Raw genomic sequence first — 25,902 nt, 5'->3', positions numbered from 1 at the left:
TAAAAGATTTTAAAAAATAAACCAAATCTTAGCCTCTGGTCCCAAAAAGTTTGAGTTTTGAACCATGACTGGTTCTGAGATAACTTCAAAAATTCATCCCTATGGGGCTTTTTGAAACTTTTTTTTTTTTTTTTTTGGACTAGGCAATTACATAGTTAAGAAAGAGCTGGAGATACAGTAAGGAGGAAAACAACTCTTGCATCATGAACACATGACAATGTGATTTGCTTCCTACAAAACATGCAGTAAGACCAAATATAAAAGATCCAAACTGAAAGGTCTAAAATTATGCGGACAGATACTAAGAAGGGAAGGAGGAAAAATGGAAGGGAGAGAGCACAGACCATTATAAATTATTTCAGCTCTTTGGAGGGGTAAAAAAGAACTAAGTATCTGAATTTTTATTTTAAAAATCAAGATACTTTAAAAATTGAAGAAAAAAAAAAGAATGTGTCCTTCCTTCTCTATATGTTTTGGAATCATTCTTTAACTCACTTTCTACTTCAGCATATAGACATAGTCATAACTATCCTTGATTCCGTCAAAACATACTGGATCTTTACTTTCCAAAAATAATTCTAGGCTAGGCTTTTTGAGGTTCCTCCTCCACCACACACAAAGAAAATAATAAACCAGCTTGAGAGATTATACTTCAGATCTTCTCCGTTTCCTCTCTTCTTTCTATATCATTTGTTGTATAACACTTCCAAATTACAAACTCCTAAGGAGAGCAGTGGCCTTCTTCATTTTCATTTAAATAAAACACACACAAAAATGTGCTCAGACAATGTAAAGCTGACACCAAATTAGGACCACAATGTATGTGAACAGGAGACTTCCTCTTAATTCCACATTTCCCTCAATTTAGGCATAGATCCTTCTTCTACAGGGAGAAGGAATTTAGCTTGCAGGGTCGGGGGAGGGGCAGAGAGAGGGGGAGACAGAGAATCCAAAGCACCATCTGCACTGACAGCAACGGAGCCTGATGCCGGGCTTGAACTCACGAACAGAAACGTGAGATCATGACCTGAGTGGAAGTTGGATGCTTACCCAACTTTGCCACCCAAGCACCCTGGAGTTTAGCTTTCTTAGGATGCTCCTAAGTGGCCACAGTCAACTCACAACCACATCAATACACCTAATGGTGCCTTATTAGCAGAGATCTTCATAAAACAGGAGCAAGGGGCAATCCTACCACAGGTAAGAAGACCAGCAATGACAAGTCCTGTATAAGACTGTAAAGGGAATGGACATCCCTTCTCCCACTCCTTTCCCCCAGGTCAAAACAGAACAAAAAAAAGGGGGAGGGGGGGGGGGAGTGGCTAGTGGTAAAAGTTTAAGAAGAAAATGAAAATGAAAAGTTGACATCCTTGTGTTACAGATACATTACACCACATACGTATGTATTTGGGGACTACAAAAAAGCTCTTGAGACCTACAGCAAAAACAGCACACTTATTTCTCCAATCCCTTCCTGCCTTTCTTAGTCAATAATTTGAGCAATGACTCTAAACTCATATCCTTTTAGGCAAACTCTATTCTGCCTTTCAAAAATAAAGCCAATATGCTAATGAACTGTGTAATCAACTAAACACGTTTATGCATTATCGTCAGCAGAACACTGTTTTGTTGATATTCTAATCTTAAAAAACTCAGAGATAAAAATGACTTAAGGCCATTGTTTGCAACAATGAATGGGAGCTAACATAAATTTAGCTTTTACTTACAACGTGCCAGGTACAGCGTTAAGGACTTTGCAAGCATTACCTTGTTTAACCCTTATGATACTTCTATTAAATATTATTACTACACTCAGTTTACAGATAGGAAATGAGAAATTAAGAAATATGTACTAGGACAAAGAGCTGTAAGCAACGACACCATGACTGAAACCTGGAAATATGACTGAGTTTGGTACCTTAACCAAAACATGTACGACACTGCAGTTCTCACTAATATCTGCTTTTAAATCTTTATGCAACATATTTTTTTAAATTTTTTAATGTTTGTTTATTTTTGACAGAGACAGAGCACGAGCGGGAGAGGGGCAGAGAGAGAGGGAGACACAGAATCCGAAGCAGGCTCCAGGCTCTGAGCCGTCAGCACAGAGCCTGACATGGGGCTCAAACTCATGAACTGTAAGATCGTGACCTGAGCTGAAGTCAGAGGCTTAACCAACTGAGCCACCCAGGCACCCATTATACAATATTCTTAATCACACTATCAATAAAGATCAATACATAATTTGTCCTCAAAACAAGAGCCAAAGAAGGGATACTTGCGGTCAAAAACAACTCAAAGATGGAAGTCATAGAAACCTCTAGCTCTAGACAATAAACCAAAAGTGTAAGGGGGAAAAAAAAGTATCACAAAAGGGGATATAAAGTGTGATAAAAATGATTTATATTTCTGGGGCACCTGGATCGCGCAGGTGGTTAAGCATCCAATTCGATTTCAGCTCAGGTCATGACCTCACGGTTAGCGAGGTGGAACCCCACATCTGTGTTGTCGGTGCAGAGCACACTGCATGTGCACACTCTCCCCCAAAATAAATAAACTTAAAAAAAATTCATATAAAAAATGATTTCTAAGTCCCAAACTTAGGGTATCATTTCTTGAAATAAAGAAAAACTGAATTAAAATTTAAAATCCCAATAGTCTAATTTGTAATGCTATTTTAATTTTCAACTTGCATTTTTTTCTAATTATAAAAAATTAAAAATCTGTAATTTAATCTTCACGTTAAATATATCCGCACTTTTCATACTGTATGGAGTTCCATTCCTTGAACTTTTTAAACTCTCTCAATATATGTCTCGGGGCACCTGGGTGGCTCAGTCAGTTAAGCGTCTGACTCTTGATTTTGGCTCAGGTCATGATCTTATGGTTTGCCGACAGCAGGGAGCCTGCTTGGGATTCTCTCTCTCCCTCTCCTTGCCCTTCCCCAAATTTCTCTCTCTCTCTCTCTCTCTAAATAAACATATAAACTTTTAAAAATAAATAAATTGGGGCTCCTGGGTGACTCAGTCAGTTAAGCGTCCGACTCTTGACTTCAGCTCAGGTCATGATCTCACGGTTTTCTAAGTTCGAGCCCTGCATCGGCTCTTGGGATTTTTGGGATTCTCTCTCTCTCTTTTTCTCTGGCCTTCCCCAACTTGCATGCGCGCTCTCTCTCTCTCTCTCTCAAAATAAATAAACATTAAAAGATAAATTTCTGTTGCTTAAGCTATCCAGTTTGTAGTAATTTGCTACAGCAGCCCTAACAAATTAATACATGTAGCCATAGAGAACTAATACCTACACTTACTTCAAAACAACTTTTGTTGGCAGTACCAAAACTAGCCTTAACGCAGGACTCAAGTAGATGGCCAAGGCTTCTAAGTCTTAATTCTGAAAAAAAGATGTTGGTCGTATCAGAAATATCTTAGACCACAGATTTCTTTTTATTTTTTTTTTAAGTTAGCTGGGACTCCAGCAATCCTGTAATTTAATCCACTCATTTCAAAAAGTGATACTGCTGATGTGCCAGGAGCTTTTCTGTACACTTAACATATAGTAATTCCTCACAAGAAACCTGGGAGGTATCACTACCACCAATTCCATTTTTAAGATGAAGAAAACTGATGTCTTGAAGTTAAGGTCATGCAGATGGTAAGTGGCCCAGATTCAGTAAACTGAGGTGCACAAAGAATAAGTGATTTAGGCAAAATCATAGTTAATAGTTGAGCTGAGACTAAACCTAATGGTCCTTTCCCTTACCTTCAAATCTTGTTTTCAGAAAGTTAAATAGAAAAGCTTTTCTTTTACTTGCTGTATTAAATTTTGTACCACTGCAACCTTAGAAAAATGTATGTGCAGGGCACCTGGGTAGCTCAGTTGGTTAAGCATCTGACTCTTGATTTCGGCTCAGGTCAGGATCTCAAGAGTTTGTCAGTTCGAGCTCGGAATTGGGCTCTGCACTGACAGTGTGGAGCCTGCTTGGGATTTTTCTCTCTCCCTCTCTCTCTCGGCCTCTCCCCTGCTTGAGCGTGTGCACTGGCTCACACTCTCTTTCTCAAAATAAGCTAAAAAAAAATATGTGATTATCTATCTGCCCTCCTCTAAGTATACAAACATGGGTTACTCGTTTTCTTCCATCTCCAAACCCTAAAATACTGCCTTTCAATCCCTAATGTTTTTCTTTCATCTATATTAATCATTTTTATCTACCAGAACTCACATTTTCACTTCTACACAGTTTTGGAAATACAGCTTAATGTTTGATCCTAACTGAAATACAAATACTCCTAGAAAGGGTAAGCCTCTATTATTAGCCACGTGTATTGTAGTAGGAATAAATCAGATCCTTTTTGGACAACAGGCTTTGAAACAAAGATGGGAAGATAGCCATTGTCAAGTTTTAAAATGACCCTGCCCCAAAGTACAACTTGCTTAGGGACACCTGACTGAAGAATCAGAGTCTGTTCTGGGAAATCTGGGATAGGGTACTTAAGCGTTCGTTAGCCTTTCTTTGAGAGTTTGAAGTTTAAAATACAGAGTGTAGGGAAGTGGTGAAAACCATGCTTCCCATGACAAGGAATGGAAACATGAAGAAAGCCAGTTCTCCAAAGATAGTGAGACAGACGCACAGGAGAAGCGCCACACTGACAGTGTCAGGGAAACCTGACTGTCTTTGGTTTCTAGGTTCTTCTTGTACAGCCCAGCTGCATTTCCATGTCCCCAGAGCTTTTGGTATCCCCTGGGATATATCCAAAAGCCTGATAACTTCCCCTTTCTGTTTAAGATATTTGGATTGTGTCACGTACAATCAATAGAGAACTAACATGGTCAAAAAGCTATCCTCTCTAAAGCCGAAGAACATTATTGAAGGACTAATAACCTCATGTAAAAAATGTTTCAGTAACAATAAAGCAAAGTATAATACTAAAACTAAGGCAACCAGATAGCAAGAATACTCTCGAGTCCCTTACAATGTAGCTCATCATTTAAACTAGTCACTCCAAGGAACTACAATACAATAGGTTAGAGTTCCAAAGCCTGTGCTTACAACTAGATTTTTCCAGGGGAAAAAAAGAATGAAAATGATGTTTTAAAAATACGATTTTATTCTATGTAGGTACCTACAATAAAAGTAACAATGCTTTAAAGCTATAATTGAAAATGAAGATAATTTATTCTAATATATCCTTTTTGGTGGGCGGGGGGGGTGCAGAAAACTACAAGCCATTCAGGAAAGGTTTGCCTAAGCTTACCCAGCCATCAATGGGAAAGAAGGCTTGAAACCCAGCTCTTCTGGGGCAGAGTTCAGTGGTCTTGCTACAATACAATGATGCAAGAAAGACTATCATGATTCTTGCTCTTGGCTCCTTGTTCGACACACAAAACAATCCTAAAACTGACCTGATTCTCCGTTCTGGGCTGGCATGAACCTGCGTAGAAACAATAGGAATGGCAGGCACTTTCTTCCTGAAGCAGATGTGGAGAAGTATTATACCTGTGATGTAAGAAAAAAAAAAAGTTTATGTTCAGAATATGTATTGGCATAATGAGTCATTCATTTTCAACTGATTCCCTCTTTGTCTCCTTATTTGTGGCCAATGATTTAATAGTGGAACACATGACAATGACTTATTTAAGACAGATAAAATCTGTCCACAAAAAATATAGTCATTTAAATCTGGTCTCTATAAACCATCTACTAAGACCAGGAAAAATTATGCAAAGAATCAATGACAACACAGTTACTTAGTGGCAGGGCCAGGTTCAGAACCTAATTCTTCCCCATTTCCAGTCCAGTGTTCATTTGTACATCACAGATCACACTCTTTTTTTGCTTTTATGAGCCAGAAAAGCAAAAAATTCTTGTTAGTTCTCTAGGTATATTTGTCAAGTATCTGAAGCTAACTGTAGTTTGCCCTAACTTAAAATCAGAAAACACTGCTTTCTACTTAATGGTTATAACCCATGCTTAAGTTATTAAGCATGCCTTCTACAGGACATTCAAATGTTTGTTTTATTTGGGGTGCCTGGCTGGCTCAGACGACAGAGCATGAGACTCTTCATCTCTGAGTTATATGTTCAAGCTCCACAATGGGTACAGACATTACTTTAAAAAACAAAACAAAACAAAAAGTCTGAAAAAAATATTTTATTTACCATTCAGTATTTCAATATGAAAATCCTAGTATATGAATCATGAGATCTAGGTTCTGGTCTTTCCTAACTCTGTTCTCAACAAGTTCTATGATCTTAATCAATTATTTCTTTAGTCCCAAAGTGCCTTTATTCAAAACTGAGGAGCTTGGACTAATTCCCATGGGCTTTCTGTCTGCTGTTCTGATCAACTATTTGTTTTTGTCATGTATTTGTTAATCTCTCTGATCATATTACAATAGTTAAACATAACCAGAAATACTGCCTTCAAAGAACACCTTGTTGACTCGGTAGGTAGAATGTGTGACTCCTGATCTCAGAGATTACTTTTAAAAAATTAAGAGAGTTTTACTTAAAAAAAAAAAAAAAGAAATACTGCCTTCAAATATACAGTCCATTATCATTCAAAAGTCTCTGCAATAATAACCTAGTTTTGCTGTCCATCTCACCCAGCTAGTAGTGGAAGGAAAAGTATTTTTCAAAATCTCCCTCTTAGGTAGTTTCTAAGAAAAATCCTGAATTATTTTCCCAAGTCATTCATTCAGTTATTCATCCAACAAGTAGTTCCTGAGTGGCTTGACAAATGGCAGACACAGGCTTAATCAGATAAAAGACTAATAAAAGAAGATACCTCTGGTATAAAACTGAGTGACATTAGGAATTCAAGTGGCAGTAAGGGAATAAGCAGAAGTGATGACGTGTCTTCTAAACTGTGACTTCAGAATATGCTTCCCCTACTTTCTAACTTATTGTTACTACAAGAATTATTTGTAACATGTTTTATTTATTTTTTATTTTTTTTTAACGTTTATTTATTTTTGAGACAGAGAGAGACAGAGCATGAACGGGGGAGGGCAGAGAGAGAGGGAGACACAGAATCGGAAGCAGGCTCCAGGCTCTGAGCCATCAGTCCAGAGCCCGATGAGGGGCTCGGCTCGAACTCACGGACCGTGAGATCGTGACCTGAGCCGAAGTCGGACGCTTAACCGACTGAGCCACCCAGGCGCCCCTTGTAACATGTTTTAAATTCAAAGGACAATAATAGAGGGAACACCCAGGTACCTGCTCCTCCCCCCACTGGAGAACCTAAATAGAAGTTAATGGTAATGTTTTCCTGACTGGCTCCCCCCAAATCCATGCCCCACCTCTCTCATCCCTTCTGTCTGCTGCAACTGCTAGGCTATATTTTATCGTTACTTGACTTTTTAAAAGATTTAAAACATATGTATATATCCCCCAACAACATAGGGTTTCATTTCGTTTGCTGTTGAATTCTGTGAAAATGGTATTAAATAGCTCCGGTCTTCTCGGTTTGACTTTTTCATTCAGTATTACGTTTTAAAGATTCATCCAGTTGCTGCATCAGTTGTAGCTCATTCCTTTTACTGTAGAATAATTCTGCATTGTATAAATATATAAGTGAATTATCCATTTTCTTTACAATAGTATCTTATTCTTCTCCCAAGATTTTTTTCCTATTATGAGCATTTCTGTTACAAAAGTTCTCATATGCATCTCCTATGGCCTGTGTGCCAAAGTTTCTCTTAAGTTTGTGCCTAGTAGTTGATGAATACGTCTATGTTCAATTTTTCATGAAGATGCCAATTTTTACTTTCCCCAATGTGTGTTTAGGAATTTATAATCCCAACAGCAACAGGTAGTTCATACTGAACCACATCCAATACTTACTAATGCTAAGTTAATTTTGGGGTGTAAAATGGCATAGAATTGTGGCCTAACTTTGCATTTTCCTGTTGATGAAAGATACTGAGCATTTCTTCAGATTTATTGGCTAATTCATGTTTCCTCTTTTATGAAATGCCTATTCAGACATTTTGCCAATTCTTCCTCGGCTGTCTGCCTTTACTTATTATTTCCTAGAAATTTTAGCATCTTTGATGATTATTTGGCTTTACCCATTTTAATATTTTAATATAAATTCACCAAGGGTAAATGCTTTGACATGATTTCAATGCATTCTAACTGCAAAATGCAATATAATTTCAAGTATCAGGTTTACCCAAATCACAATTTAAATCACACTTTAGGGGCACCTGGGTGGCGCCCAATTTTTGATTTCAGCTCAAGTCATGACCCCCTGGTGGTGGGATCAAGTGCTGCAATGGGCTTGTGCTGAGCATAGAACCTGCTTAATATTTTCTCTTTCTTTTCTTTTCTCTTTTCTTTCTTTTTCTTTCTCTCCCTTCCTCTCCCTTCCTCTCCCTCTCTCTCTCTCCCTCTTCCCCTCCACTGCCCGGGTACGCACGCACTCCCCTGGGTCTTTCTCTCTCAAGTAAAATAAATAAATCACACTTTAGGCAGAGTTCTTATTTTGACTTTGACATCTTACACATTTTTATTTCATGCTTTGGTTGCCTCTAATTTAGAATAAGTCAGCTATATTGTCAACAGGTTGAGTTTGAATACATGAATATGCACACAGGTATGAAAACTGAATTTCCAAATTAAATTATATAATTCAGAAGACCACAGAGATTCCAGACTTGACTAGACAATTAGCTGTACCTCCTTGGCTTAAATATGTCTCTAAGAGCAATTTAATGAAAATTCTAAGGACCTTAGAATCATACTTTTTGGCTCGAAGATCAATGGGAAAAAAATTTTTCCAGAGCCCCAAAAGTGTTTTAAGAATCCCTGCCCGGAGCGCCTGGGTGGCTCAGTCGATTAAGCGTCTGACTTCGGCTCAGGTCATGATCTCATGGTTCGTGAGTTCCAGCCCCACATTGGGCTCTGTGCTGACAGCTCAGAACCTGGAGCCTGCTTCAGATTCTGTGTCTCCCTCTCTCTGCCCCTCCCCTGCTCATGCTCTGTCTCTCTGAAAAATAAAAACATTTAAAAAAATTTTTAGGGGAGCCTGGGTGGTTCAGTTGGTTGAGTGTCTGACTTCGGCTCTGGTCATGATCTCGTTGTCTGTGAGTTCGAGCCCCGCGTCGGGCTCTGTGCTGACAGCTCAGAGCCTGGAGCCTGCTTCAGATTCTGTGTCTCCCTCTCTCTCTGCCCCTCCCCCACTCATGCTCTGTCTCTCTCTCTCTCTCTCTGTCAAAAATAAATAAACATTTAAAAAAATTAAAAAAAATTTTTTTTTATAATCTCTTCCTAAGTGTTATACAAACCAATTAGACTGAAGAGTAACAAAAACCTAAATGTCTCAAAAAAAAAAAAAAAAAAAAAAACTTAACAAGCATGGCTACAGCCCTCCTGTTGCTTCTCAGGACTCCTGGCAGATCACCTAATCTGCATCATTCAAGAAAAAAAAAAATCAAAAGCCACCTAAGATCTGAGTCACTCTACATGCTGTCCTTGATTCCTATATATATATAAGCAATCAGAAGAGAAGTTCCAGAACCACACTTACCCACTCACCAAAATCTACAGATTTACTCTTCTACTATGCTTGAACTTTTTGGGTCAAAAAGTCTAACTCCTCCACTTTGAAAATAGATATCATGCCCCTACCTTTCAAGAACATTGCTCTAGTAAGGCCCAATTCTCTCCTCTCTAGCATCAATTTCCTAATTTCCTCCTTATTATGAAGCAAACCATTTGTGTGTGTGTGTGTGTGTGTGTATTTCCAATCATTAGAAAACAAACAATAACAAGGAACCTTTTGAACCTACCATCACCTCTCTAGTTTCTGGCCAGTTTCTCTGATTCCTTTCTTGCAAAAGGTCACAAAAGAGATGACCATACTCTGTTTCCAAGATTCTTCAATTCAAATTGAACACATTCTAATGAGACTTTTGCTCCCCAATATGCCATTGAACTTGAAGGTCACCTACATATTATTATTAAATCCAAGTTCTCATCTTTCTTGACCTATCTACAGCCAACTGGTATGACTCATCAAACCCTGATATCTTCTCTACCTGGCTTCTAGAACAAAGTTTCTCCTGGTTTCATCCTATCTCACTGGTCTCTCCTCACCTCCTTGGCTTCCTTCTCCTCTTCTCACTAATCACTAAAGTTCAAGTATTTACCCTTTCTCCATCCAATAGCAAACTGTACTGACTCTGTCTACAAAATGCATCCAGATTCTGACCACCTCCCATCATCTAGAGACTTTAACCAGAATAAGTATCATCTGTCACTTGGATTTTTCCCATAGTTTAGTAACTGGCCTCCCAACATCTACCCTTGCCCCACTTCAGTCCTTTCTCATCAAAGCAGTCAGAGTGATCCTGATAATCTTACATAACTCATACAGTGTAACATCTGTGCCCAAAATCTCCTAATGGCTTCTCATCCCAGAGTAAATGCCACAATCTTTAAAATAGCATAAAAAGAACCTACATAATTTGGCCCCTATTACCTCTGACCTCATTTCCTACTGACCCCCTTGCAATTCCGTATTCACGCTAGACATACTCCTGCCTCAGAGCCTTTACACTTGCTGTTCTCTCTGCCCAAATGCTTTTCCAGGAGATGATTATCTCTACATGCCTCACTCCTACACTATCTTCAGATCTTTGCGCAAATATTTGTCTCCTGAACTAAGTCTTTCCTGTCCACTCTTTTTAAAACTGTAACAATTTTACTCCCAGCATCCCTAATCTACCTATTTTTCTCCAATGTTACTAACATAAATTTATTTCACTTCTTTCCTGTTTGTCTATATCCTCCCACAAAAACATAAATCCACAAGGGCAAGAGCTTTGTTCTGTTTGGTGCTATACCTTCAATGCCTAGAAAGGGTTATGGCACACAGTAGGCATTCAATAAACATTTTTTTAACGAACAAATAAGTAATTACACTCTTAGGCTAAAAATTACAATCTTCCTGAGTTTACAAAACAAGAATATCTAATCAGAGGCAATAGATTTTTGATGTAAAATAATCATTCTAGTATTTCAACAGTTAAGTGATAACAACTCGAAAGACTTCAATAGGCATTGTAGCCAATACTTCTAGAAAATTAATCACTGTAGTAAATAGTTTCCCTCCCCAAATCAGGTCTTAAATTCTAGCTGTCCACACAGTGACACTTATTTTCCACTAACTGCTGTCATATTCAACAATGGTTGGCTGGCAGAGGCACAACACCAACACACAGGAAAATATTACAAAAATGTTCATTCCAAACTGGTTCCAGACAAAGAACCATACTCTTTATAAATAAAGAAACTCTAAAAATAAAGGGCAGATATTTTTAAGTGTTTTAAATATGTGGTTTGGAAATAATTTCAGACTTACATAAAAGCTGCAAATATAAGAATTAAAAACCACCACTATGCCTAAAGTCACCAATTGTTAATGTTACCCTCTTTGTTTTATCGTCTGTGCTCATGGATTCTCTTGCACTTCCTTTCCATTCACACGGACACACACACTCACACTATTTTTCCTCTAAACAAACCGAAGATAAATTATATAACATCACAGCCCTTTGCTCCATTGACTCACTATGCATTTCCTAAGAATAGAGATATTCTCTTTTATAACCAGAGTAATCTTCAGGAATTTGAACAGTGTTACAATGTTTTTATTTTCTCTAGTATCCACATCCCCAATTTTTTCAATGGGTCCTTCAATACTATCCTTTTATAGTATTTTCCCCCCATCCGGTATAGGGTCAGGTAGTGCAGTTAGTGATTATCTCTCTTAAGCCTTCTTTAATACAGAACACTGCCCTGTCTTTTATGACATTCAATTTTTGGAAGAACACAGCTCCATCCCCCACTTTTTAAAATGTTTTAATTTTTGAGAAAGAGAGCGTGTGCATGTGTGTGTACACACAGGGGTGGGGCAGAGGAGGAGAGAGAGAATCCCAAGCAGGCTCCATGCTGTCAGTGAAGAGCCTGAGGAAGGATGGCTTGATCCCACAAATCATGAGATCATGACCTGAGCCAAAATCCAGAGTTGGACACTTAACTAAGCACCCAGGTGCCCCTCCCTCCTCTAAGTAGAATGCTCCTCAGTTGAGTCTGTCTAATGTTTCCTCATGATGAGATTCAGGTTATGCAGTTTTGGCCAGATTACCACACAGATGATGGTATGTCCCCTCAGGATGTCATATCTGAAATCACATGGTAGTCATTTGCCCCACGTTGTTGTCACCAACATATAAACCCAATTTTGTACCTTGCAAATAATAAGTCATTTGTTGGAAGACCCTTTAATACCATGGAAATAACCTTCACCTCATCAACATGCCCCCTCGATTTTGTTATTTCTTGCCCTGTCTTATCTTTACTATAATGGCTGCAAATTGATGATTTTCCAGCTCTAGAACTTAGAATTCTACTGTAAGCAAGAGACCTCCCTTCTCTACTTATTCATTTATCAGTTTATTTACTATGAATAATGATTCCTATTTCTACTAGTTCATAGTTAATTATTATACTTATTTATGATTAAATTAATACAGACTGAATGAACCAGTAGGAAACCCAACAGGCTTCTTATGAAATGCTCCCATTTAAAAAAAAAAAAAAATTATTTTCTAGTACATAAAAAAAGAAAAGGATACAGGTCACCTGGTATGTACCCTGCCCAGACCTGCAATCAGCCAATTCTCTGAGGATCTCTGGTTCCTCTGTGCTGGGAACAGTGGTACAGACCAAGATTTGGGAATTAAGTGTTCTCACTGTTCTTTTCTTCTCAGCCTTTTTGCTGGAGTTACCAGGAAATATACAAATGCATATATATATATATATATATATATACACACACACACACACGCATATATATGTGTGCATATATACACGTATATATACACACACATATATATACGTGTATATACACACACATATATATACGTATATATGTGTATATACACGTATATATATGTGTGTGTATATATATACACACACACATACACATACAAATATACGTGTACATACATGCCACATGTAGATACACATTTGTGCACATGTATACATACTAGTTGCAAAAATAATGACTTCACATTAATACCTTTAATTTCAATCCATCTCCACAGGATTAATTTCTGCCTTTCCCCTTTCCATATTTGCATGTCCCTCCATCCTCAGGCCCTGGCTCCAATAACCTAAATATTTAGCCAATGCATGATACACCTAAAAATGACCTAGAGCTGCTTTGCCTATGTCACTACAAAAATAAACTCTAGTAGAAAGAGTTCAAGATTTGTTTGCAATCCCTCCCTCTTCCTCCACCCAAGTTGAGGGTAAATAGTCAAATACTGTGTTAATGAATCATTTAGACTCATTCTTCCCTTACAATATAGGTATAGCACTAGATTAAAATACAGACAGGTTCATTTATTTTAATAGTTTAAGATTTTTCCCATCCCTGGGGCGCCTGGGTGGCGCAGTCGGTTAAGCATCCGACTTCAGCCAGGTCACGATCTCACGGTCCGTGAGTTCGAGCCCCGCTCAGGCTCTGGGCTGATGGCTCAGAGCCTGGAGCCTGTTTCCGATTCTGTGTCTCCCTCTCTCTCTCTCCCCCTCCCCCGTTCATGCTCTGTCTCTCTCTGTCCCAAAAATAAATAAAAAAACATTGAAAAAAAATAAAAAATAAATAAATAAATAAAAAAGATTTTTCCCACCCCCATCTTATTTTGAATATGGAAGATAACATGCTTTGTTTTGAAAAGTCAATATATAAAAAGATACACTTTGGGGGTGCCTAGATGGTTCAGTTGGTTGAGTGTCTGACTCTTGATTTTGGCTCAGATCATGGTCTCATGATTCGTGGCATCGAGCCTGGTGTCAGGCTCTGCTCTGACAGTACAGGGCGTGCTTGGGATTCTCTTTTTCAAAAATAAATAAACATTTTTTTTTTAAGATATACCTTGAGGAGGGTCATTCTCTCCCATAAATCTTTGGTCCCATGGCCTCCAACCACCCCTACCTTTGCAAAGTTGAGCGAGCATATATATATATATATATATATATATATATATGCATGCTCAATTATATATATATATATATATATATATATAATCCCTCACCCGTTTCTTTTTTTTTTTTTTTTAATTTTTTTTTCCAACGTTTTTTTATTTATTTTTGGGACAGAGAGAGACAGAGCATGAACGGGGGAGGGGCAGAGAGAGAGGGAGACACAGAATCGGAAACAGGCTCCAGGCTCTGAGCCATCAGCCCAGAGCCCGACACGGGGCTCGAATCCATGGACCACGAGATCGTGACCTGGCTGAAGTCGGACGCTTAACCGACTGCGCCACCCAGGCGCCCCCCTCACCCGTTTCTTAAATCAAAAGATATCAAACTATATATGTGTGTTTACTCTAACCAGCTCAAACCAGACTGGAGGAAGCTCTTCCCAAAACATTGTATGAGACCAAGAATTTCTTAATGCCAAAACCAAACAAAGACATTTTAAAAAAAGAGAGAGACTAAAATCTGATATCCTTTGTGAAGACAGATGCAAAAAATTTTAACAAAATATTAGCAATATATAATAGAAATATCACATCATGACCAAGTGGAGTTTATCCTGGAAATACAAGGCTGGCTCAACAGTTGAAAAATTAATCAATATAATTCATTATATCAACTGAATAAAGAAGAAAAAGCATATGATAATCTCAGTACAAAATAAGCATTTGACAAAATCATCCATTCATGATTTTAAAAACTCTTACTAACCTAGTAACAGAATGCAACCTAACCTGATAATTGTCATCCTTAAAACAAACACAGCGAATACCTATTTAAAGATGAAATTATGAATGCTTTAACATTATATTGGAAGTCTTAGCCAGTGCTACCAGGTATAGAAAAGAAATAAAAAGCATACATTACAAAGGAAGAAATAAAACTTTTTCCCAGGCAACATGACTATACAGAAAACCCCAAAGAATCTACAAAAACCCTACTAGATTTAATAAGGGAATTTAGCAAGGTTGTAGTATACAAAATTCAATATATAAAGATCATATTTCCACATATCAACAAGTAAAAATTACATATATACATACTGTCATTTATAACAGCAACCAAAAAACATGAAATACTTGGGGATAAATCTAACACACTGTGTGTTAAGATCTGTACTCTGAACACTACAAAACACTGATGAGATAAATCAAAGATGACCAGAGTAAAGAGAGATATAACATGTTCACAGATCTGGAGACTCAACATAGTTATCATTTCTCTTCAAATTTATCTATGGATTTAACGTAATCTGCATCTGAATTCTAGTACTTTTTTTTTTTAACTGACAGGATTATTCTAAGCTTTACACAGATAAGCAAGGAAACTAGAAGCCAAAACAATTTCAAAACAAACAAGAAAGTCGGAGTACTCATATTACTTGATTTCAAGACTTACTCTAAAGCTACAGTAATCAAGACAATGTAGTACTGATGACAGGACAGACACCTACATTAACGGAAAAGAACAGAAATTCCAAAAATAGATGCACACGTGTTGTCTATTGATTTTTGACAAAGATGTCAAGCAATTCAATGGAGAAAAAGAAAACTTTTCACCAAATGGTGCTAGGACACCTGTATCCATATACAAAAACCAAAACCAAACCAAAAAGAACCTCAACCAGCCCATATATCAGAACATATCCAAAATTTAACTCAAAATGAAGCATAGATCAAAAATGCAAAATGTAAACTATAAAACTTCTAGAAGAAAACACTGCTAAATAATGTTGACTTTCGGTTAGGCACAGAATTCTCTGAACAGAATTCCCTGAATTTCTCAGCACAAACCACAAAAGGAAACACTGTTGTCAGTGTTTCTCTCTGTTGTCAAAACTTCTCTCTTCAAAACACATGGTTTTAAAAATGAAATAGGGGTGCCTGGGTGGCTCAGTCGGTTAAGCATCTGACTTCTACTCAGGTCATGATCTCACTCACAGTGTGTGAGTTCGAGCCCTGTGTCGGGCTCTGTGCTAACAGCAGAGTCTGAAACCTGCTTCAGATTCTGTGCCTCCCTCTCTCTCTGCCCTCCCTGGCTTGTGCTCTGTCTCTCTCTCTCTCTCTCTCAAATATAAATAAACATATAAAAAGAAAAGAGAAACAAATTCAGGGTGACTGGCTGGGTCAGTCAGTGGAGTCTGAGCTCCCCAACGGGGGTACAGTTTACTTAAAATAAGTAAATAAACTGTTTGTTTTTAGAAAAGAAATAAATCCACAAACTTGGAGAAAGTATTCATAAAATATGCACCACAAAAAAAGACAATTAGATCCAAAATATATTAAAAACTCTTATGGCTCAATAATAAAATAAGCAACCTAATTTTAAAAAGAGCTAAAGAGGGGCACCTGGGGTTGGCTCAGTTGGTTAAGCATCAGACTTTGGCTCAGGTCATGATCTTGAGGTTTGTGAGTTGAGTCCAGCGTTGGGCTCTGTGCCGACAGTTCAGAGCGGGGAGCCTGTTTCAGATTCTGTGTCTCCCTCTCTCTCTCTCTCTGCCCTTCTCCTACTCACGCTCTGTCTCTCTCTCAAAAGTAAATAAACATTAAAAAAATTTTTTAAGAGTTAAAGATGTCAATACTTCTTAAAAAGACAGATATAGACATAGCAAAGAAACACATGAAAGGTTGTTCAATATTGTTAACTATTCATTAAAAGCAAATTAGAACCATTTTGAATAATACTATGAACATTAGCTTTTTGTGGACATATGCTTTCATTTCTCTTGCATGTATACCTAGGAATGTAACTTAAGACTTCATAGAGAATATGTTTAACTTTATAAGAAACTCCTCAATTGTTTGCTAAAGTGGCTATACCATTTCACCAGCTATGTATGAAAGGAAACTCCTAGTTGCTCCAAATCTGCACCAATTCTAACATTATCAGACTTTATTCCTAGCCATGCTACTGGGTGTGTAATAGTATCACCCTATGGTTTAAATCTGCATTTCCTTGATGACTAGTGATGCTGAGTATCTTTCTATGTGGGATGTATTGGTCATTCATATATCTCTGGTGCAAACCCTTTGTCTATTTTTTGACAGGGTTCTTTGTCTTATTATCAAATAGTGAGAGTTCTTAAGATATTTTGGTTCAAATCCTCTGCCAGCTATATGCTTTGCAAATATTTTTCCTGGCTTGTGGCTAGCCTTTCATTTTTAAAAATACTACATTTAAAAGTTCATATACAGAAAATTCACTTAAAATTTGTTCACTTTTCTCTAAATATACTTGAAGGAATGTTTATTTTTTTTTAAAAAAAGATATAATTGACTGCTTTTTGGGAGGTGACAAAATCATTGTCAACTACTGAATAGTCTAACGATGATACAATCCGGCCCGCACATACTAAAAACTGGAAAGTACATCCTTTTACTTCTAGTTCTATTAGAGCTCTTCATAGCATTGGGTCCCTATCAGATACCTGATACAAAACCTAAAATTAGAAGAGAGAATAACATGTTGAAAGCCTCCTTCCTGCAATTCTTTATTGCAACTTGACCTCTGAATTAGAGACATTTCAGAGTAAGACATATTATACTTTTTGTTAATTACAGTTTTATTTTGTATTTTTAAAGTTTATTTTGAGAGAGAGAGAGAGAGAGAGAGAGAGCAAGGGGAGGTACAGAGAGAGGGGAGAGAGAGAATCCCAAGCAGGCTCTGCACTGCCAGCACAGGGCTCAATCTCCAAAACTATGAGATCATGACCCGAGCCAAAATCAAGAGTCAGTCGCTCAACCAACTTAGCCACCCAGGTGCCCCTGTTAATTATAGTTTTAAATAAAAACTTTATGTTGATGAGAAAAACAAATTCAACTTTAGCATAAATACATGAAAAACTAATTTATGCAGTGACTTTCAAGAAGCATCTAACTCTCAAATAGGCTAAAAAAATTAAAAACCACAACAACGCTTATGTTGACAGCACAGATAGCTTTATATATAAGTACTGCTTATTAGTCCTTAAATCATCCTAAAACTCTCTAACATTAACTATAAGAAACAAAAATTTTCTGCCAACATTTTCATATTAATAAAGGTGCATCCTCAATAGAATATGAAATGTCAAGTAGTACAGTTTTTGAAGTAAAACAATAAAAGTTGCTCTCCACAACACTTAATCTTCTTTTCCCCTAACCCATGCCCCAAAGATAATCAATCATAAAATTCTGGTATGCATTTTATAAACACTTCCTATGCTCAGATGTGTGTGTGTATGCACATATACATACATATATACATACACACATGCCTTCACAAAGGATATATTATGTTTTAGCATTCTATAAACCAAAATAAAAACAAATTTTAAAATAAGGTCTTTATGGCTGAGAAACTGTACAACATGAAATCTAAATGGGAAAAGATCTGAATCTAATTAAGACAAAAACATGTTGAAAACTTTTAGAAAATATTATTAAATTTTGGGAACTTGCAGACCACATTATTACTTCTGTAGTAGACACTTCTTGGAGTGGCTAGACAGCCTACAATCCTTCCCTTCTCTGTGCCATGATGAATGGCCTTGAAGGAAAAGATCAGAGGAAAAACCAAGGAAAGATTTAAGGAATGGCTATTTGGGAGAGGGAAAAAAAAGGAATGGCTATTTGAATGAACCTCTTACAATGGTGCCATACCCTAAAAAATTCCTCACCAGAATCCTGCTACTACCAAATCAAACAAATCAAAATGTAAAGGCTCTTAATAATCACTGGAGAGATGGCTCAAATCAGAGATCAAGTCATAAATCCTCCTGCAGCCAGCCTAGTCCTTGCCTAGTGAGTTCATGAAAACAACCACAACCAGGTGGTAGGAAAAGCAGTTATGCAAGAGATTAATTACACTAAGATGGACCTCAGCTGCTACTACTCCCCAGGATCCATTTGCCTGAGTTCCCCATAGGCACTACTTCTTAGCAGGCAAAATACTGCAAGCCCCTTGGATTATAGAAATGGTGATGGCAGTGGGTGGGGGATAGGTTAAATAGGTGATGGGGATTAAGGAGGGCACTCGTTGGATGTGATGTTCAATCACTAATTCTACACCTGAAATTAATACTACATTGTATGTGAACTGGAATTTAAATAAAAACTTAAAATTTTTAAAAATCTTTATTCATTGTTGAAAGAGAGAGAGCACAAGCAGGGGTGGGGTGGAGGCGGGGGGGGGGGGGGGAGAGGGGGGCAGGACACAGAATCTGAAGCAGGCTCCAGGCTCTGAGCCGTCAGCAAGAGCCTGACATGGCGGCTCGAACTCACGAACTGCGAGATTATGACCTGAGCCAAAGTTGGATGCTTAACTGACTGAGCCACCCAGGCGCCCCTAAATAAAAACTTTAAAAAAATGGTGATGGCTGATTCTTTCTATAAGAGACACCAATTCTGAAGTTGCCTTGCCAGCACCACTACACAAGATTAACCGAATGTCTCCTATAAATCACATGGCCTTTGATCTAAGCATTCACTTCAAATGGCAGTGAGCGGATGCTCAGGGCCTCATATCAAATAGACTCTTCTTCAGACACAGCTGTGTCCCTAATAGGAAGAAAAGGCTTCTTGAAGCTTCGTGTACCAGTTGTTGCTCCAGCTAAAAACTTCTGAATCTGGGATGCTGCGGCCTACAAGGCTGTGAACCACCAACCAGTAACTGCTGTTTCCTATCTCCAGAATACAATGGCTGAGGGAACCAATGATTTTCGTAGAGTGATTTCTGCTCTCAAAGTTTTGCCTTTTATCTCAAGAACTCTGAAATCTGCTGATCTAGAAGTTTTAGTACCCAATGAGGAAATATTTATACCAGGAAACAAAATAACTGCTTCACTCTATTGAAAGCTGAGCTTATCATGTTCGGTTTGATTTCCTCGAGACAGTAGAAAAACAAGAAAAGCAAAAACAGAGGCTACAGAATTGGCTGGGGGTGACTGTCCCTGACTAGCAAGGGGAGAAGAGATTGCTACTATGACTTTGGGGCTTGGAAGACCATGAGAAGAACTCTGGGAGATCTGGAATACATTCTTACAATACTGTGTACACGTTAAGGTTAGTGAAAGACTATCACAATTCTATACTGTTGGAATTACCAGAGGCTCAGACCCTTTCAAGAATGAAGGATTAGGGGGCACCTGGTGGTTCAGTTAAGCATCTGGCTTTGGCTTGAGTCATGATCTCACAGTTTGTGAGTTCAAGTCCCGAATTGGGCTCTGTGCTAACAGTGCAGAACCTGCTTGGGATTCTCTTTATCCCTCACTCTCTCTGCCCCTCCACCCCACCACCTCTATCTCAAAATAAAAAAGATATGAAAAATAAAAATAAAAACAAAACAAGAAGAATAAAGGACTAGGTCAGCTTGTTAGGAACAGAACCCTGATAAGCCAAGATACTAGCAGAAGGTACAAAATCTGAAGTAAAACAGATTAGGGTGTATGCGCTGATGAAAAGCTAAAGATTGAAGCCATCATTTATATCCTTACTAGTCACTGGTGTATAGTAAGTACCCCATCTTTCCCTTTAAACACATTTTCTTTTTATTTCCCTTTCTTTTCCTCCAATCATGCAAATGACAATTTAGCAGTAATTAAATTTAATTTGTAAAATATCAAGAATCACAATGAAACCAGCGGCAGCAGGCTATCACCTAGACTCAGTATCCCTATGGCCCTGCCTCTCGATGTGGTACCTCAGCTTGCATGGAGATTTTCTCCCACTAAAAATGCATCAACAGATGGGACAGCAGGGTTATCTTCTGCATTTACGTAAGTGGGGAGGAAAAGGAGGGGAAAGAAAAGAAGGGAAAAGAGATTAAACTACTAAAGGCTGAGATATTCTACATATTTCCTAGGAGGGCTGCCCCACTTTTGCTTTCCCCTTCTTAGGGGTGGCCCCCAGCACACAAGCATAGACTCCTGGGATTATAACTATGCCTCATAATGCTCGTCCCTGTCTCTGGGAGACAGATACCTGGTCTGAACAGGGTAATCTAATCCTTTCTTATTGGAATATAAAAACTGAAAAGGCAAGGCAGGGAGTCTAGAGAGAAGGTATAAAAATTGCTAATGAGGGGTGCCTGGGTGGCTCAGTCGAGTGTCTGACTTTGGCTCAGGTCATCATCTCACAGTTTGTGGGTTTGAACCCCACATTGGGCTCTGTGCTGACAGCCTCGAGCCTGCAGCCTGTTTCCCTCTCTCTCTGCTCCTCTCCTGTTCATGCTCTCTCTCTCTCTCAAAAATAAACATTAAAAAAAAATTGTTTTTAATTGCTAATGAGATCTCTAGAGGTCTCTAGTTTTTTCTGATCAAGCCCCACTTGTTCAATTTGTCATTCAATGTCCAGTACAGATTCCAAAAATGGCTTTTGTTCCCTTTAAGCTAATGACTATCAGCTAACTGCAACCCCCCAAATGCTATTATGACTTCTAGGAAGTAAAAAGAGTGTGGAAGGTTCTCATTTTAATGTCAAATTATCATATTTTTTTTACTTCCTCTTACCCTGCTCAAAAAACTCAACTCCTAACATATTGTACTTTGCCTCCAGAATCATGACATTAGAACCCTCATGCCTACCATGCTTTTTCATATCCTCTTATTTTGCAACAAAGCGTATTTACTCCAAAGCTTCAGTTTGTTCACTTCAACAGCAGTTCCCTGTTAAGACTTTACAATGAGGCATCAGCAGTTCTCTGCAACTCGTGATGCCTTACCAGTGCCAATAAAGCAAAGTAAATGATTACTGATTAACAACGGAAATGAATTTTTTCCTTAAAAGATATTTAGTATAGGGCACCTGGGTGGCTCAGTCAGTTAAGCGTCCGACTCTAGGTTTCGGCTCAGGTCATGATTTCACGATTTCATGAGCTCCAGCCCCTCATCCGTCTCTGTGCTGACAGTGAGGAGCCTGCCTGGGATTCTCTCTCTCCCTCCCTCTCTCTGCCCCTCCCCTACTCATGCTGTCTGTCTCTCTCTCAAAATAAATAAACTTAAAATAAAAAGATATTTAGCATACAAATGTCAAAGGGCACCTGGGTGGCTGAGTCAGTTAAGCAGCTGACTCTTGATTTGACTTAGGTCATGATGTCACGGTTGGTGAGATTGAGCCCCACATCAGACTCTGAGCTGACAGTGAAGAGCCTGCCTGGGATTCTCTCTCTCTGCCCCTCCTCGGCTTGCTCTCACATTCTCTCTCTCTCTCTCAAAATAAATAAAACATTAAAAAAAAAAAAAGTCAAGCCTAGCCTGCTTCTCCTGTTACTTAAATCCTAGGTCACCAACACAGACTCATGACAGCAGTTTTAGCCCCAATCTTCAATTCCAGATCAAGTCGTTACTTTTTAATTTATTTTTTTAATTTATTTTTGAGAAATAGAGCATGAGCATGAGGGGCAGAGAGAGAGACACAGAATCTGAAGCAGGTTCCAGGCTCTAACCTGTCAACACAGAACCCAACGCAGGGTTCGAACTCCCAGACTGCGAGATCATGACCTGGGCCAAAGTCTGAGGTTTAACCAACTGAGCCACCCAGGCGCCCCCAGATCAAGTCGTTATTAACACTAATCCACCTAACCCTTACACCCCAGATTAGATGACAAGGGATCCTAGCTTGTTCTGATACACCCTCTGCTCTATTCTTACCCTTTCTGCCATTTTAGCCCTGTTGATACCTCAGTTATTATAACTAGGCTTCTGTTTTGACACTTTTAGAGGTTCCCAGTCTGGTCCCTGCCTTTTCTCTTCCTAGGACTGGGACACCTATTTTTGGTTACCAGTCCCAATCCCAAGGACAGAAATCAGGTCCAGTATCCACAAACAGAATTCTCTGGCAGTCACTCATACGTGTGTACATGTAGGTACTTATTTTATTCATTTACACACACACACACACGCACGCACACTCTCTCTCTCTTTAAGATTCCATGTGCTTCTTTACCTCAAATTCACATAACAAAAGGTTGCATGGATGGCTCCCTGGCCGTCCTACTCCTAATATGGCTTACCAGAGACCTCTCCTCAACACCTGTAGTTTAAACGAGAATGGCTGCAACATGCAGTACTATTTCTAAGTGTGGACTCCTTCCAGACTGTCCTGTATAATAGTAACCTCTGCCCTAGTCTAAAACTTGGCCATGTTCTATCATATCATTAATACAACAAAACTCTATCAAATCTTGAGATATTGTACAAGTAAGCAAACTTACAGAGTTTAGAAACAAATAAACACATAAGCAAAAGAAAAAAATTATTTTCTAAATGGTAGGACTGTAAACTTTGTAATACAGTTATATTAAAATAACATAATATGATTCTTGGACATATATATGCCAAAAAAAATTTTTTTAATCATTAGATTATAATTTTTTAAAGTAGAGAAAAACACAAAGACTATATTACATTTTATAAATATATTCTATTATAGCATATAGAAATGACCAACCATTTTATTCCCCAGAGTTCTAAGCAGTAATTTCTTGATTAAGAAATTAATAAAACAGATAAGGTATTTCAGGGCAGTAAAACAGTGCATATGTCTAGTCACATAGATTAATATCTCCCCTTATTTTTAAGATTTTATTTATTTTTAAATTATCTCTCTACCCAACGTGGGGCTTGAACTTACAACCCTGAAATCAAGAGTCACATGCTCTACCAACAGAGCCAGCCAGGTGACCCAATTAGTATTTCTTCTGATCAATGCTGAATACTCCCTTATGAAACTTAAACTTCTAATTCTATTTGGTACCCAATATGGGATTCCCCTCACTTTCTCCAAAGTCTGGCTTCGTTATTATTATTACACCTTCATTAAAGTTCCCTCTCCTGGTTTTCCCTACCTTGATTCCTAACTAAAAAGATCAAGCCACAAATGGGATCATCACAGGTATAAGGAAAAACTGCAAAGCAGCCCAAGATTCAAGGAAAAAGGTGTGTGTACTTACCCTAGGTAAGCCAAGAGAGTTGCAGCACGAACAAGTGCAATGACTAGTAAGGAACCTCAAATACTGTGGCTAGAGAAGGAAGCTAATGAAACTCAAAACAGACATTACCACAATATTTAGTAATTATCTGTTCATAAGGCAAAGTAGTTTACTAGTTCTTTGAAATGAGGAATAGTATTTTATCATTTTGACATTTTCAGCACAGAAAGTAGACAGTTCATAAACTCTTGCTGAGGGGCGCCTGGCTGGCTCAGTCAGTAGAGTATGCAGCTCTGGATCTCAGGGTCATGAGTTCAAGCCTCACATTGGGTGTAGTGACTGCTTAAATAAACTTAAAAAACAAAACAAAACTCTTGTTGACTGAAAAAAACAATCAAGAATTCAGACGATAGTAAGGAGTGTCAAATATACTCAACTTAGACCGCAATACAGTCACTGTGGAATGACAACTTCCAGGGAAATCCTTACTCTAACAAAACCAAGTGTGATATGAGTTCTAAGTTCCTCTTCCCCAAAACAACTCCCTATCGATCATTAAGTGCAATGAAAAATGCATCCCATACCATGGATTAATTTCATTTATGCTTACCCTTTCACCAGGCAATTATTTTCCTCTGTTCCAATTTTGTATTACTATAACCGTTTCCTCAATCTAACACTATGTTTAATATTTATTTTTTAAAAATCCATTTTATTACAGGCATCTGGGAATAAGTTACTGGCTAATATATCTTCTAAACTGCTGTTCGCAGACACCTTATAGTGAGTTGAATTCTCATGAAGAAAACAGATATGATGGGAAAATAATAACGTAATTTAGTTTTAACTGTAACTCCAATAAACCAGAGGATTCTTTACTAAAGTAGTCACTTTGCCATCTTTAAAAAATTTTGTAAAAATAGGACTATTTTATTGACCCCTTAGTGACAGTAGATGATGAAATGCACCAAACTCAAAACTTGTGTATAGTACTTAACTCTGCCACTCAGAAGGATGAGACAAAAAGGTTTTAAATACCAAAATCAGCATGCTATAAGAGCATTTCTAAGCTTTAACAAACCTGGGGAAAAAAAAAAAAAAAAACACATGCAGATGTGATTAATTGATATAAGCATGCTTGTACTAAATAATACCACCAAAACAACAATTAGGTACTGGAATGCAACTCTTCCATTAAAATAGCACTTGGCAAATGATTCTCACTGGACTGGACTGGAATGATGTTTTGACATCAGGATATGCAAAGCAACTATTAAAATCTACACTTAACGTAGGTGTTAACAAGCAGAGTAGGAAGAAAGGCTAGAATATGAGGATCCTTTTAAAGATCTTTCAACACTGGCAAGCAACAGTCAAAAAATGGCTCATTTTTGATGAATGTCTTAGGCTGAGAAAATTCAAAGTGCATGCAAATTCATAAAGAAAAAAAAAGAATAAGCTTTCTAAGAAAGATACAATACTGTTCTCCAAGCTATGCCTACAGATCACTAGTATTTTAAGTATTGTCATCTCAGAAAGGCTATTCGGCATGTATCTCTCCTGCCCTGTCCCAAACACACGAGTACATGTCGGTGGTAATGGTAGCCTTCATGCCTTTCGACAGCTGCCATGTCCTGTCCGGCTTCCCCACACCCTCCCGAAAGTACAGACACCTATGCCAACCCGTGTGGTTGGTTAGGTTATGCAATCTAACACAAGCTGGGAATCACTGAACTTATTTACTCTGGTGACTCAGATTTAAATCTAGGTCTCTGTGGAAAAGGAGGTGGAGAACACAAATGAATGTGTTGACACCATTCTCCACTAATATTTATTACATAACCAAAGCAAACTCAAAATATTTTCTGCTCTTTATATAGGTTTGGCCAAGACACTATAGCTTTCAGAAATGCTTTAGGTCTGACTAGGTCCAGCATAGCATTGGCT

General features: G+C 38.1%; 1 protein-coding gene across 13 annotated transcripts in view; it reads right to left on the bottom strand.

The window, feature by feature from the left end:
* WDFY3 (WD repeat and FYVE domain containing 3) overlaps positions 1–25,902 on the bottom strand; it is a 276,232-nt gene that overhangs the window by 237,512 nt on the left and 12,818 nt on the right. For 11 of the 13 annotated variants that reach the window (XM_027059971.2, XM_027059983.2, XM_027059961.2 and 8 more), the window contains exon 2: positions 5,401–5,494. The gene's annotated coding sequence lies outside the window, so the exon portion shown is untranslated. Of the gene's footprint in view, positions 1–5,400; positions 5,495–16,397; positions 19,179–25,902 lie in introns of those variants that run through there. The other 2 variants (XM_053217162.1, XM_053217161.1) reach the window with 1 other exon arrangement.

This window comes from Acinonyx jubatus, chromosome B1, assembly GCF_027475565.1.
Source record: "Acinonyx jubatus isolate Ajub_Pintada_27869175 chromosome B1, VMU_Ajub_asm_v1.0, whole genome shotgun sequence".
In the NCBI taxonomy this organism is placed as follows: domain Eukaryota; kingdom Metazoa; phylum Chordata; class Mammalia; order Carnivora; family Felidae; genus Acinonyx; species Acinonyx jubatus.
This window is presented reverse-complemented; position numbering and strand designations above follow the sequence as displayed.